General features: G+C 42.1%; 1 pseudogene; it reads left to right on the top strand.

The window, feature by feature from the left end:
* Nucleotides 1-3,686, top strand: part of LOC148518282 (BRD4-interacting chromatin-remodeling complex-associated protein-like) — a 42,117-nt pseudogene extending 38,431 nt beyond the window's left edge.
* Nucleotides 3,687-13,464: the final 9,778 nt, after the last annotated feature.

Genomic DNA, 13,464 nt, shown 5'->3' with positions numbered 1-13,464 from the left:
ATCGTGCAATTATGCTGGTGATTTGTACAGTGCTGCTACCATTGATACGGGACTCCGGAGAGGTAAGTATTGGATAAATAGGTGCAGGGTGTGCGGTGTGGGCCCCCTTGGACCCAGGGACCCTGCACCCATTATCAATACACTCCTGCATCTAGTGTGCAGCCAAACAGCTCATTAGTAATGTATATTGTATGTGCAGCTTTTACCCGTCTCTACAAAACAGAATTGTCACCAATATTTTATATATGAAAAATGATGTTTTCTGTGTGACTATTGGTAACATTGCATTTGTTCCTGTCTTAGCGGATCAGTCCTTCTGCAGAGATGCTGATGGTAGACAGAATATTCAACCAGGAGGAGAGAGACAGTCTGATACGTGACAAACAGATGGTGTTATACTATCCTGGTGAGCCTTAAACCATAAACACCACAATGTAGTAGATCTAGCACACCCAAGCCTTATGCATAGTGGATTTAATTTATTACCCGCAAAACGTCCACTGCACAGTGTCAAATTTGCTTTGGACACGCCGGGCGCCCCCCAATACGCATAAGTCCATCTTGATTTTAGACGAGCACAGGTTTAGGAAGCTGTGCCGCCATTACATTTTCTTTTGTAGAGTGAGATTATTGTAGTTAGATGGAGTGATGGGCCCACAAAGGGACTTGAATTTTGAAGTCGCTCAAAACTGGTTCTCTTCAGGTTTTGTCGTGTATTTTTAATAGGTCCTGTTTTCTGTCTTCTTGTTGCACTTTGCACTCCAAACAATATTATAATACACTTAAACCATGCACAGTTGCCACATGCAATAAAAACAGTCTCCATAAATTCTCACTGTCATGATTATTTTATGACAGGAATTAGGCTAATTTAGGTAAAACAAAAAACACACAAATATTTATTTTATCAAAAGAAGTGGTTGTAAAGGGGTAGGAGGCTGGGCTAGTGTAACACTTTCTCTCTCACATAGTATGCCATGTCAGTTTTGTCTGGCTCTCCATATACCTAACCGCAGGTCCAGATTAACAATGGGGCTGATGGAGCTGCAGCTCCAGGCCTTCACATAAAAATAGGCTCATCTTCATGACAGTATGATGATGGCCAACTGCCTAGCTGGCAGCCATAAAATTATGCATTTTTTTAAATTTTTATGTATTTAGGGAGACATTGGGGCTGATAGTGTAGAGGGTGTATATGATAATTTGTCTTTGGTCACACCCACACAGCCCTCATCACAGCTCCTCCCCTTCTCAGTATAGGCCTTTGAACATTTTCACCTCCAGGCCCATATGGCCCTTAATCCTGCCCTGCCTAGTCGCACATCTAGATTGAATAGGTGTCCCCAGAGAGCAGAGGTGTGGCGTGCACCCTGATGTGGCCGGGCAGATCATCCAGGTATATTGGTGCAAAAGCAAGGCACATTGTGAAATGCGTTTAGTATAAATTACCTCCACTATACGGAGACCATTTGTGGATTGGACTATTATTACTGCGAATGCAACCAGTCAAGTCACTAGGAACCATTGACTTAGGCAGCATATTTATGTGCTGAACCAATATTAATACTAATGTAGCCTCTGAATTTACTTTGTGGATATATATATAAAAAAAAAATACATACAAATAAATTTGAAAGGTAAAGCATGTTGTTACTATTAACTTTAACAATCTTTTTTTTTGCAGATGGTTACCTGGCAGAGTTCTGCTGCGCCACCCAATATAAGAAGAACGTCTGATGTAAAGCTGCCCAGCAATCACAATTCGGATGCAGTTCCTACCAATATGTAGAACATTATAATATAGTATTTTAATTATATGACTTGGTACATTTTAGATAACTATCACAAGTTTTCATTTTTTTTTAGAAATTTGATCATTTTAACTTTGTATTTTTTAATAATTAATTTTCAAACATGAGTGATGATATGCTTAGGATTTTAAGTATATGATTTAGTAACTTTTAGATAACCATTATAAGATTTCATTCTTTTATAAATTGGATCATTTTTAACTTTTTATTTTTAAATGATTGATTTTCAAACATGGGTGACGACATGCTTAGGATTTTAAGTATATGATTTTGTAACTTTTAGATAACTATTATAAGTTTACATTTTTTTACAAATTGGATAATTTTAACTGTTTGTTTAATGATTGATTTTCAAAACATGAGTGACAACATGCTTAGGATTTTAAGTATATTAATTTGTAACTTTTAGATAACTATCATAAGTTTTCATATTTTTTATAAATTTGATAATTTTAAACTTTTTATTTTTTAAGTATATGATTTAGTAACTTTTAGATAACTATGGTAAGATTTCATTTTTTTATAAATTTGATCTTTTTAAACTTTTTATTTTTTAATAATTGATTTCAAAACATGAGTGACTACATGCTAATTGCTACACCAGGAAGATCTTGATGAAACAATCTTTATTATGGAGTATTACATTCTGTATTCCGGGGAGCACCACCAACCACATTATGTAATTCAGACATTGTGTTTATTAATTACATCAGTCAGTTGGTTTATCATATATATTATTTGATGCTCTGAATCCTGTACAGGGTCATTTTATACTTTTTCAATTTACACCTCGAGCTGGAAGATCTCAGGTGTTTAATCCTCGACACAGACAGAAAGAGGTATTCAAAAGCCTCCTTCCAGTACTAAAGCTTTATTAATGTTTCACTGTCTGTGTGGTACGGATATCTCCTGTATTTGCCTTTTCTTCATTCACTAGTACTCAATTATCTCTGGAGTTTAATCCATACTCTTATTCTCCTGTTTTCTGTACGTTATTTGCCTATATCTTTAATCTTACTGGGTTATTTTTACTTTTTTTTGCTATATTTGAAAGTCTCTTTGTTGGCCCTTTAATCCTGGGCTGGATGCTCCATGACCTTGGGGTACATGAATTTATTTGCCCTCATTTTATTGGGGGTTAAGTTGTTTAGTGTAATCTCTCCCATAAATATGCTTATTTTTATACATTAAGCTTTTATGTGGTCTCTCATAACTTCTGTTTAATGTTTACTTTATTTCTGTTCTCATTTATTATGGAGTATTACATTCTGTATTCCGGGGAGCACCTATGTATCGTATTGTTTCTTTTTTCAAAATGCACATGTTTCATGCATACTTTGTTATTGTGGGTGCAAATTGAAAATTCCAAAAATAAACACTATTTAAAAATAAAAAAAGCCTCTTTCCAAAGTGTAATATTTACCTATGATGACTTGACAAAAGTTAAGCAGGAGAAACGCGTTGGTTTACCTAATGTTGCTAAACACATAGCAGATATACGTTCTTCTAAAATGACATACCGTGCTTACTGCTTATCAATAATTTACAATCACTAAAACATAAACATTGTTCTGATGAAAACACAGCCTTAACAATAATGGTATATGAAGAACCCATGTCTTCTCATAAACATTTTTCAAACATTTATAGACTGAAGGAGAAGTACAGTGAATGTTCTTCAGATCCAGATACATCTTACAGGACATCTAAGGAAAAAATAAGATTGTTAATGCTGAAATGACCATTCCTTCTCCTGGATCAGATATGGACAAAAGTTCTTCTGTAGACCAACGGTTGAAAAACAATAGTGACTTTCATAGGCAAAACTGGGGGGTGGTCCAGGGGTGCACAGGACTGCCCATTAGCTCAGTTTGATGATCCGCCACTGCCCAGCTGGCCCGTCCACCACTGCACTACCATCACACTGTCAGGATACCCGGCGCTGCTACTGGCACTGGCTGGACGGGCGGCGGGAGGACAGTAGCAACTAGATTCCCTTCCCCGGAAGGACCTTTCCGACATCAGGCGCTGGGCAGAGCGGAGGGCGGGGCCAAAGTGGCGGCGGGAGTCTTAATGGTTAGGTGTTCCGGACCCGGTGCTAAGGGGAAAGCGGTCTGAGCTGTGAGGGGGCTGTGCTGAGAGGGGTCAGTGATGTGAGGAAAGAAGGGCCCTGTGCTGTGAGGAGAGGTCTGTGCTGAGAGGTGTTAGTGATGTAAGGAAAGAGAGGGTCTGTGCTGAGAGGGGAGGGTGTCAGTGATGTGAGGAAAGAGGGGCTCTGTGCTGAGAGGGGTCAGAGCAGAATTACTTGACATTGAGAATGTCTCTTGCCTCCATAGTTCTGAGTCTCTGATCATAAGGTGTGATCAGGGCTGGTTCTATGATTACGCATGGTACGCGGCCGCGTAGGGCGCCACATAGTGAAGGGTGCCGCGGCCGCGACCATGCAGATTTATTCATTAGCCAGCAGTGAAGAGGCTGACCGCGGGCAGACTATGTCACTGTGACACAGCTGCACTGCGATTCTATATCAGCGGCCGTCGGATGCCTTGTATGCTGCGACGTGATGTCATGCTGCAAGGTCGTAGGGACATCGCGCTAGGGCGGAAGCACGTTGGTGAAGGCTGGTATGGGAGCCGCAGCCTGTGCTTGGAAAGGACTGGGAGTCCGGCCAGCCAAATAGTCTCTGCATGCAATCCGAAGCCCCGCTCCCATGAAGTGCTAAAGCATCCCAGACCAGTATGTTCGCCAGAAACTTTGGTCGCTTGATCATCCCCCAGTGCCCCAATCTGCCTCCCTCGGCAACTGAGTTCTGGGCACACACATGATGAGAAAAGTCAGCCCTGCGGGTGGGGCGCAGAGGCTGAGCTGCTGCCACCAGCCATAAGAAAAAAAAAAGCATGCATGCACAACCAAAGTACCTTCCCACAGGTCGGTGTGTAATGTCTGGCACGTATGTATGTATATATATATACATATATACACACACATATATATATTGTATATGTACTTATCGTTCCTACCTACCTATACCTTCTAAAATTGTCGCTATTTAGCGTAATGAGTCGCACAATAAATAAATGCTTTCAGACTTTGAGTGTGGTTCCAAAGCACAAAAGGTTATTATTCAATATAAAAACAGATGGTTACACGCTGTGATCTAAATACAATTAGCGCAAATAAATCATACAGACCCAAGGTACAGTTGTTACATACGCACGCGTTCTGGACCCAGATACCGGCATCAAAATAGAAACCTCCGTCAGCAGCAAAGCAGTCAGACTGGCATCCAAGTTTAGAGAGCCCACATATATTCTAGCAGAGATAGGCAATACAATAGAACAGTTTGGCATGATTCCATTGGTTCTTCTTCCTGGTTCTTCTGTTACAGTATAGTTCACAGGTCAGTTCGTATGGACACAAACCAGCCTCCAACAGCTCTTTGTGTCCTGTTTCCCGCTGCATAATAAATCTAAGCTGGCTACATTACAAAGTACATTTTAATATTTAACTCTCTATAGTCCATAGTTTGCAGACACATGTTGCAATCTTCTCACCGATGGTACCGAAAATCTGCAAAGACACAGTGGATCAGTACAACACCAAACACGGTCTGCTTACCATGTACTAAACCTTAGATATCAAATTACATTTATTTCACAACATTAATAATACTGAATAAACCTTGAATATTACACTTTAATGCTAGGGAACCTTTTTATGTAAGTGTGCAGTGTGTAAGTATTGGGGAATTGAGAAAAGAAGCTAGTTAGGGTTGTGCGACTACGTGTTTGTGGAGTACACCATGGTACGTGTTTTGCAGGGTTAATTATTTTATATGTTTTAGTGACTGTCTGTATTTATATGGTGAGGACTTTTAACCTCTTTCTATTGCGTGGGAATCGCACGACACTAAATAATAGCATCACCGTATGTACTTATAATGGGCGAGATTCACTAAAATGGCGCTGGGCGGCCAGTTGCAAAATGGCGTCTCATTGCCATTTGAAAAATGGCGTCGTGCAGATTTAATTTTAAACTGATCCTATCTCAGCCAATTATCCGGCTTCGACATACGGAACATATTTGTGTGTATGTAAATATATATATATATATACACATACACACAGTATATATATGTATGTATGTATATGTGTGCATATGCATGAATGTATGTATGTGTTAGTATATGTATGCATTGCTTGTCCCTAATGACAGGGTGACTCTCTAAATGTTGGAAACCTAATTAAGGACCATTTTAAATTTATTTTAAAAAGACTTGAATGCCTCCTGATTTCTATCTATGTACAGTGTATGTGTGTGTGTGTGTATATATATGTGTAGTTGGCATCCCGGCGTGCTGGGATGCCGATGGTCTTAATACCGGCGCCGAACTCCCGACAGATTGGGATCCCGGCACCAGTATCTCGTCCGTCGGCATCCCAAAGGTAAGAAGTGTAGTAAAGGTGCAGTGGTAGTGTAGCGTTAGCTAGAGGGGTTAGGGTTAGGCCCCGGAGAGGGAGGGTTAGGATTAGGGTGTGCGGGGATGGGGAGGTTAGGTATAGTCACTAGGGAGGAGGTTAGGTTTAGGCACCGGAGAGGGTAATGCCTGAATAATTGGCTGAGACAAGTTCAGTTTAAAATGTAATCGCAGCGACACCATCTTGCGAATGGCCGCAAGACTCCATTTTAGAAATGCGATCGCAAGACGCCATTTTGCGAATGGCCGCCTAAGCTCCATTTTAGGTGAACTCACAATATAGTACATGTGGCGATATTTATAATAGCACTATGCGATCGCTTCTTTCATCATTTCTCATACACACAATGATACTCACAAGAGCGCTATTAACTAGTCGCATATTAGCGAATGCATAGGACTTTGTATGTAACCGCTGAAAAAGTAGTTTTATGCGCACGCATCTGTCCCAAGTTAACTAGCGTCCTTATACCAAACCCTGATCACCCACACATTTCATATTCACTCATAAGGTTCAATAAGCATCAAATGTATGATTCAAGTTGGTTAAGTTAGTTTAAATGCTGAGAAATAAAGGTTTTTGATGAGAAATAAAGGTTTTTGATATACATGATAAGCAAGTTATGTTTGGTCTTGTTCTGATGCATACTCTTTTTACAGCATCCCGGTGTTATCGGTGGAGAGATCGCATCATGCAAACTCAAGTTACGGATCGCAGAACTTACAAGCAACTAAATGTTTAACTGTTGGAATGTTACAGGAGGTGTTATTAGAAAGATCCCCCTGCTGTTAGAGGCAGGGAAAGTCTATTTGAACTAGCCTGTTAAATGTGCTGTAACATATGCTTCTCCTCTGGGAACCAATGACATCAGCAGGAAATTTTCCCTTTGTCCTGTTTTAGTCTGAGGGGAATAAATACATGTGCCTGAATACTGGTTTCTTAGTTCATGCTGAATGTTGTATGTACTGAGGGTCTCTAGTCTGAAGTCTATCTCTGGGTCCGGAGGCGCAAGCGTATGTATACTGTACTTGGGTCTGTATTATTTCCTTTTACGCCTAAATTGTGTATGTATAGATTGCGTGAAACTGACTGTACTTTTACCTGAATAACACTTTGTGCTTCGGAACCACATATTCTGAGTCTGGGGTCTCTATTCATTGTATGACTGCGTAGGCAAATTAGCGTCATCCTTAGAGGTTTATAGGAAGGATTTTAGAAGGTACAGGCAGGGGTATATAGAGGTTCATTTTAAAATCAACAGATGGGGGCTCATCCAGTGAAGTCACTTACCTACTCACACGGCACATACGGCTATCGATGTCTCGGCAAAGGGTGGAGTGCCACATGCAGGGTTTTCCTGCAACCGCTTTGTGCTGAAAAATCGCTATCCGTTTTCGTGTGAGCAAAGGAAGCTGACTAGAATCCAGGGACAAGAAAGGAAAAAGTTTATTTTCCTTTGTTGATAGAACCTAGCGTTTAAAGGGGTGCCGTAGTATTGAGTATGCGGCTGAGTCGCAGTTTTGCGCACAGAAAAGACGCACTTTTGCGTACGCAGTTAAAAAGTCATTATACGGTTGTGTGGTAGTCGCATTAATGTGTATGCGGCTGGTCGCACAACAGTGTATACGTACTTCCGGTTGTGCTGCCACGTGTTTGAACAAAGCCATTGAGGTTTACATTTTTTTTTCTATTACCAATATCTGGGTTAAACGTGTATTTTTCTGCGCAGGAAAAAAGTGTATAACAGTGAATATTTGTTGAACAAAGTTAAGGGTATCGTATGATCCTTAAGGGCTAGGTGCAAGGGTTAGCCTAGTCGCTCGGTAAGCAGCTTTACCGTTCTATACACAGTAGCAGGTGTACATGTTGTCTTTGTTGTATAGAGGTGCGTGAGAGTGGCCGACATATAAACTCTCATAGGTCTGGATGTTACCTTACTAAAGCTTATCCGGGTGTGGAAGTTGCCTGTTTCAAATCTTATCCAGGTGTGTGGGCGCCGCTGACTTAAATGGTCCACAGGTAAGTGAAAGTATCTTGATTGTCTTTCACCAGTTTAAATTTTTATTGAAAAGCGTAGGAGTTGTCTCAGAATGGGAGCCACGCAAACAGTAGAGATGTTAGGCAATGATGTGCTGCTAATGAAGGCTCCGATTGAATCGGCCCGTCGTATTATGCATACTGAGTACGGTACTTATGCAATAAGGTATTGTGATTTATGGTTTAATATGACGAGGAAGAGTGTTAGACCGTTTCCCAGAATTGGTAGTTTTGATAAAAATTTATTAGACAATGTCCAGGATCACATCAGTATGGTGCGATCCCGAGAGAAAAAGATTAAGTATTTTGAATGTTTAAAACTATGGCAGCATGAAGGGGATGCTTGGCGTAAAAATGTGCAAACGACGCAAACCAGCGTTGCGAGCGCATTGCCAGAAAATACATCCGCGACTCTGAGTTGCAATACAGGCGAGCCGCAAATTGGCGCGCACGTGCGGCAAGGTAGCATCGTGGAGAGTATTGCCAGCAGTTCACGCTCACCTGCCCCACCTTATGTGGATGGAGGTGCAAGTACAGTTACAAAAAAACCCCATAAAAATGTAACAAGCAACTTGTACCCTCTCTTAAGCAACTATAAAGAAAATGTTCATGATGCGGATGATGAGCCTATTGTAATGTCTGCCATTTCCCATGCTGTGCAAATGATAGATGCTGCATCACTACAATCACGGGTGGTGCCGCCATCTCCATTGGTAACAGCAAGGGAAGTGTTAACACACTCTGCACCCATAGAGGAAGTTGTTTATACCATACATAGCAGCAGCAGATTAAACCCCCAGCCAGGTAACCAGGTCAGAGGTAGCAACGCTGCCGGTCTGCATCCCATTCGGACAATAACTGTTCCGAATGGAAATGCGGATGCAAACTAGGGATGTGCGCCGGACCATTTTTGCCGGATTTGGATTTGGATTTGGTTCTAATTCATCGTCCGGCTTTGGATTTGGATTTGCCAAACTGCAGTGACTGGCTTTGGATTTAGATTTGGATTTTTTGCCAAAATTGGCAAAAAAAGCTAAAATTACATAAATTGGGCTTTTTTTTCTTCCTAGAGTGTTATTTACCTCAATAACATTAATTTCCAGTCATCTACAGTCAATTTAGACCACCTCACTGCTTATTGTTTTCACCATTATTGGCCAAAGGTTGCAGTGAGCTGACTGGTGACCAAGCGTCAGAGCAGCAGCGCAGTGGCACAGACACCACAGTTTAAAGCACATCTATGAAACTATGCCACACAGCAGTGGCAGAAATGAAAGGTAGTGCTAGATGGAATTGTCCTTGGGCCCTCCCACCCACCCTTTATGTTGGATCTTAAAAAGGACATGCACACTTTAACAAACGAAGCATTTCAGCGACAGGTACTGCCACTTTGTGGCTGAAGTGCTTGGTTTGTTTGGGCCCCCACAAAAAAAATCTTCCAATCTACTAAAGGCAACAGGTCTACAGTGGCATGATGTCACCATCATTGCCATCCTCACCCTCATCAGTGTGTACATCATCCGATTCCTCACAAAATATCAGTTCATCCCCGCTGGAATCCACCATTACAGAAGTATCTGTACTGTGACGTGATTGGTGGGAATGGTTTTCCTCGTGAAATTTCCAGTTTATTTTAATGAACATCATTTTTTCTACATTTTGTGGAAGTAGCCTCCTTCGTAGTTCGCTCACAAGGTTCCCGGCTATACTGAAAACTCTCTCCGAGTACACACTGGAGGATGGGCAGCTTAAATAATGCAAAGGGACTCTGTGACATGTCTAGGTGTACGGTGTCCTGAAAATAATCCTCCACCATTCTTTGGATGGTAATCGTATTAGATGGAGTTGCGGTAGAGGGGTCACTGGTGTTGGGCAAATCTTTTAGACCCGACCAGATGTCAAAATGTTGACTTGACTTATCTGCATCACCACTGGGTCTTTTGGAAAAGGTGCATTTTTTTCTGGCTGCTGCTGGAGAAACCGAAGGAGGAGACATCATCGTAGTGCCATATGTCACTTCAGCTGCCAACTTGCTCACCAGGAGCGCTTTGGTTCTTTTAAGATCTGGGTCAGTTGTAAAGAAAGACACAGCATATGAATTGAACCTAGGATCAAGAATGGTTGCTAAAATATAATTATCAGATTTCAAGATCTTGGCCACCCGTGGATCCTGGCGAAGCGAACAAAGGACTTGATCTATCAGTCCAGCATACTTTGCGGAATCACTTTGTTTAATATCATCCTTCAATTTCTCCAGCTGCTTTTCCAAAAGCGAAATCAGGGAAATCACCTTACTCAAGCTAGCAGTGTCAGCACTCACTTCACAAGTGGCAACTTCAAATGGTTTGAGCACCTTGCACAAGACAGAAAGTACACTGTGCTGGGGTAATGTCATGGCTTGTCGTATAGCTATGGATGGCTTTTTGCTGCTCCTCCATCCGCTGAAGCATATACAGGGTTGAGTTCCACCTCGTTACCACTTCTTGCTTCAGTTGATGGCAGGGCAAATTAAACTGCTCTTGCAGGTGCTGCAATCTCCTGCACGCTGTTGCTGAATGCCGAAAATGTTCCGAAATTTTTCGGGCCACAGACAGCATCTCCTGCAAGCCCCTGTTGTTTTTTAAAAAACCCTGCACCACCTAGTTTATTGTGTGAGCAAAACAGGGGATGTGTTGGAATTCACCCAACTGTAATGCTTTCACTATATTTGTAGCATTGTCAGAAATCACAAATCCTGAGGAGAGTCCAAGTGGGGTAAGCCATGTTTCTATGACATCTCTTAGTTTTTCTAAGAGGTTGTCAGAGGTATGCCTCTTATTGAATCCGGTGATGCACAGAGTTGCCTGCCTCTGAATGAGCTGGTGTTGTTTGTTAGATTCTGCTGCTGCTGAAGGCGATTCACCCACCCAGTGGGCCGTCACAGTCATGTAATCTTTAGTTTGTCCACTACCGCTTGTCCACATATCTGTGGTTAAGTGGCCAGTGGGTACAATAGCATATTGCAGACCAATAATTAGGTTCTGTTTAACGTCCTGGTACAGCCGAGGAATGGCTTTTCGGGTAAAATGAAACCGAGATGGAATTTGGTACCAGGGACACATGACCTCAATTAGCTGTGTAAATCGCACTGCATTAATTGAGGATATTGGACGCAGATCTAATATTAGCACAGCTGTCATGGCGTCAGTGATCCGCTGTGCGACAGGGTGAGAGCTGTCATACTTGCTTCCCCTTGCAAGAGATTCTTTAACAGTCAATTGTTTTTTTGGTATACTACTAGTAGTCTTCTTGGTCCACTTCTGGGATGAAGATCCACCAGCAGCAGCAGCAGCAGCAGCAGCAGCAGCAGCAGCAGGCCTAGCGCTCAAAGATTCAGTTTCTTCTGAGGTGTCCTGGAAATTGGAGGAGTCACCGTGACTTAGCACTAACAAATTGGATGTTGTACTACCACTGATCATTCCTGAGGATATTGAGGAGGAAGGTGTTGTCAGCGGAGATTGCAGGTGCTGGGATTTAGTAGAGAGAAGGCATCTAGCTAATGCTGGACTGCTTGTTATTTTTTTTGCAGTAGTTTCTGTTATCAAACACCTGTCATGAGCTCGCTGCAGATGACGTAATAGCGTAGAGGTTCCTAGATGCTTAACGTCCCTACCTCTACTAACTGTGGTCTCACAGAGGCTACAAATGGCTTGACAAACGTTGTCAGGGTTTGGGTAAAAGTAATTCCACACAAAAGATGTGGATTTGTTGGTTCTATGCCCAGGCATGGCAATGGCCTTCTTATCTTGACCAAGAGCTGCTTCCACTGGTGCCTGACTTATACAAATGATATCCTCATCCTCAACATCCTCATTAGTGCCAGCGTCAGCTGCACATATATTCCTCTCATTCTCTTGCAATTACACGGTGGCATCCTCAATTTCTATGTCCTCGGCAATACTGCTCATCCCCACAACTACAGATGGAAAAGAAACTGTGGAGGGCGGCTTCTCTGAAAGGTCAGGCTTACACATAGAAATGCCACTCGTGGACCCACTTAGACTCTCCTCAGGGATTTCTGACATTTGTGTTTCAAAAAACACAGTTTGTTCTACTGCCTTATTGGTTTTAAATTTTTTCACACTTCTATAGTCTGATTGAAAAGGTCTTTTATCATCACAAGAGGCACAAGATGCCTCACTGACAGATGCAGAACCACCACTCAGAAATAAAGGGCAAAGCCTGAGTCTTTCCTTGCCGCTACGTGTGGTGAATGGTATGTTGCCAATTTTCTGTTTCTCTGCAATAGTAGTAGTCTTTAGAGGTTTTTTTTTTGTCTTTACCCCTGTGAAATCTACATTTTTTTATTTCAGGTTCCCTAAGTTTTTAAAGCCTCTACGCCCTTGAGCATCAGCTTTAGATGAAAGTGATGGACTTCCAGCCGCTGCAATGCTAGCATTTACATGTTGTTTCTGCTCTCCTCTCAGTTCATTCTCGTGATCCATATTACTTTATCACTATGAACTGGAGTCACGGAGCTTGTATACACACAGTGGGCTATGCCCTTTCATGGAGCTTGTATAATACTCAGTGGGCTTATGCCCTGTCACGGAGCTTGTATAATACACTCAGTGGGCTATGCCCTGTCACGGAGCTTGTATAATAGACACAGTGGGCTATGCCCTGTCACGGAGCTTGTATAATACTCAGTGGGCTTATGCCCTGTCACGGAGCTTGTATAATAGACACAGTGGGCTATGCTCTGTCACGGAGCTTGTATAATAGACACAGTGGGCTATTCCCTGTCACAGAGCTTGTATAATACTGTGGGCTTATGCCCTGTCACAGAGCTTGTATAATACACTCAGTGGGCTAAGCCCTGTCACGGAGCTTGTATAATACACACAGTGGGCTTATGCCCTGTCACGGAGCTTGTATAATACACTCAGTGGGCTTATGCCCTGTCACGGAGCTTGTATAATAGACACAGTGGGCTTATGCCCTGTCACGGAGCTTGTATAATAGACACAGTGGGCTTATGCCCTGTCACGGTGCTTGTGTACACTCAGTGGGCTTATGCCCTTTCACGGAGCTTGTTTAATACACTCAGTGGGCTTATGCCCTGTCACGGAGCTTGTATAATAGACACAGTGGGCTAT

This window comes from Taudactylus pleione, unplaced genomic scaffold, assembly GCF_031769625.1.
Source record: "Taudactylus pleione unplaced genomic scaffold, aTauple2 ptg000201l, whole genome shotgun sequence".
NCBI lineage: Eukaryota > Metazoa > Chordata > Amphibia > Anura > Myobatrachidae > Taudactylus > Taudactylus pleione.
Note: the sequence above shows the minus strand (reverse complement) of the source record. Positions and strands in the feature narration are given on the sequence as shown.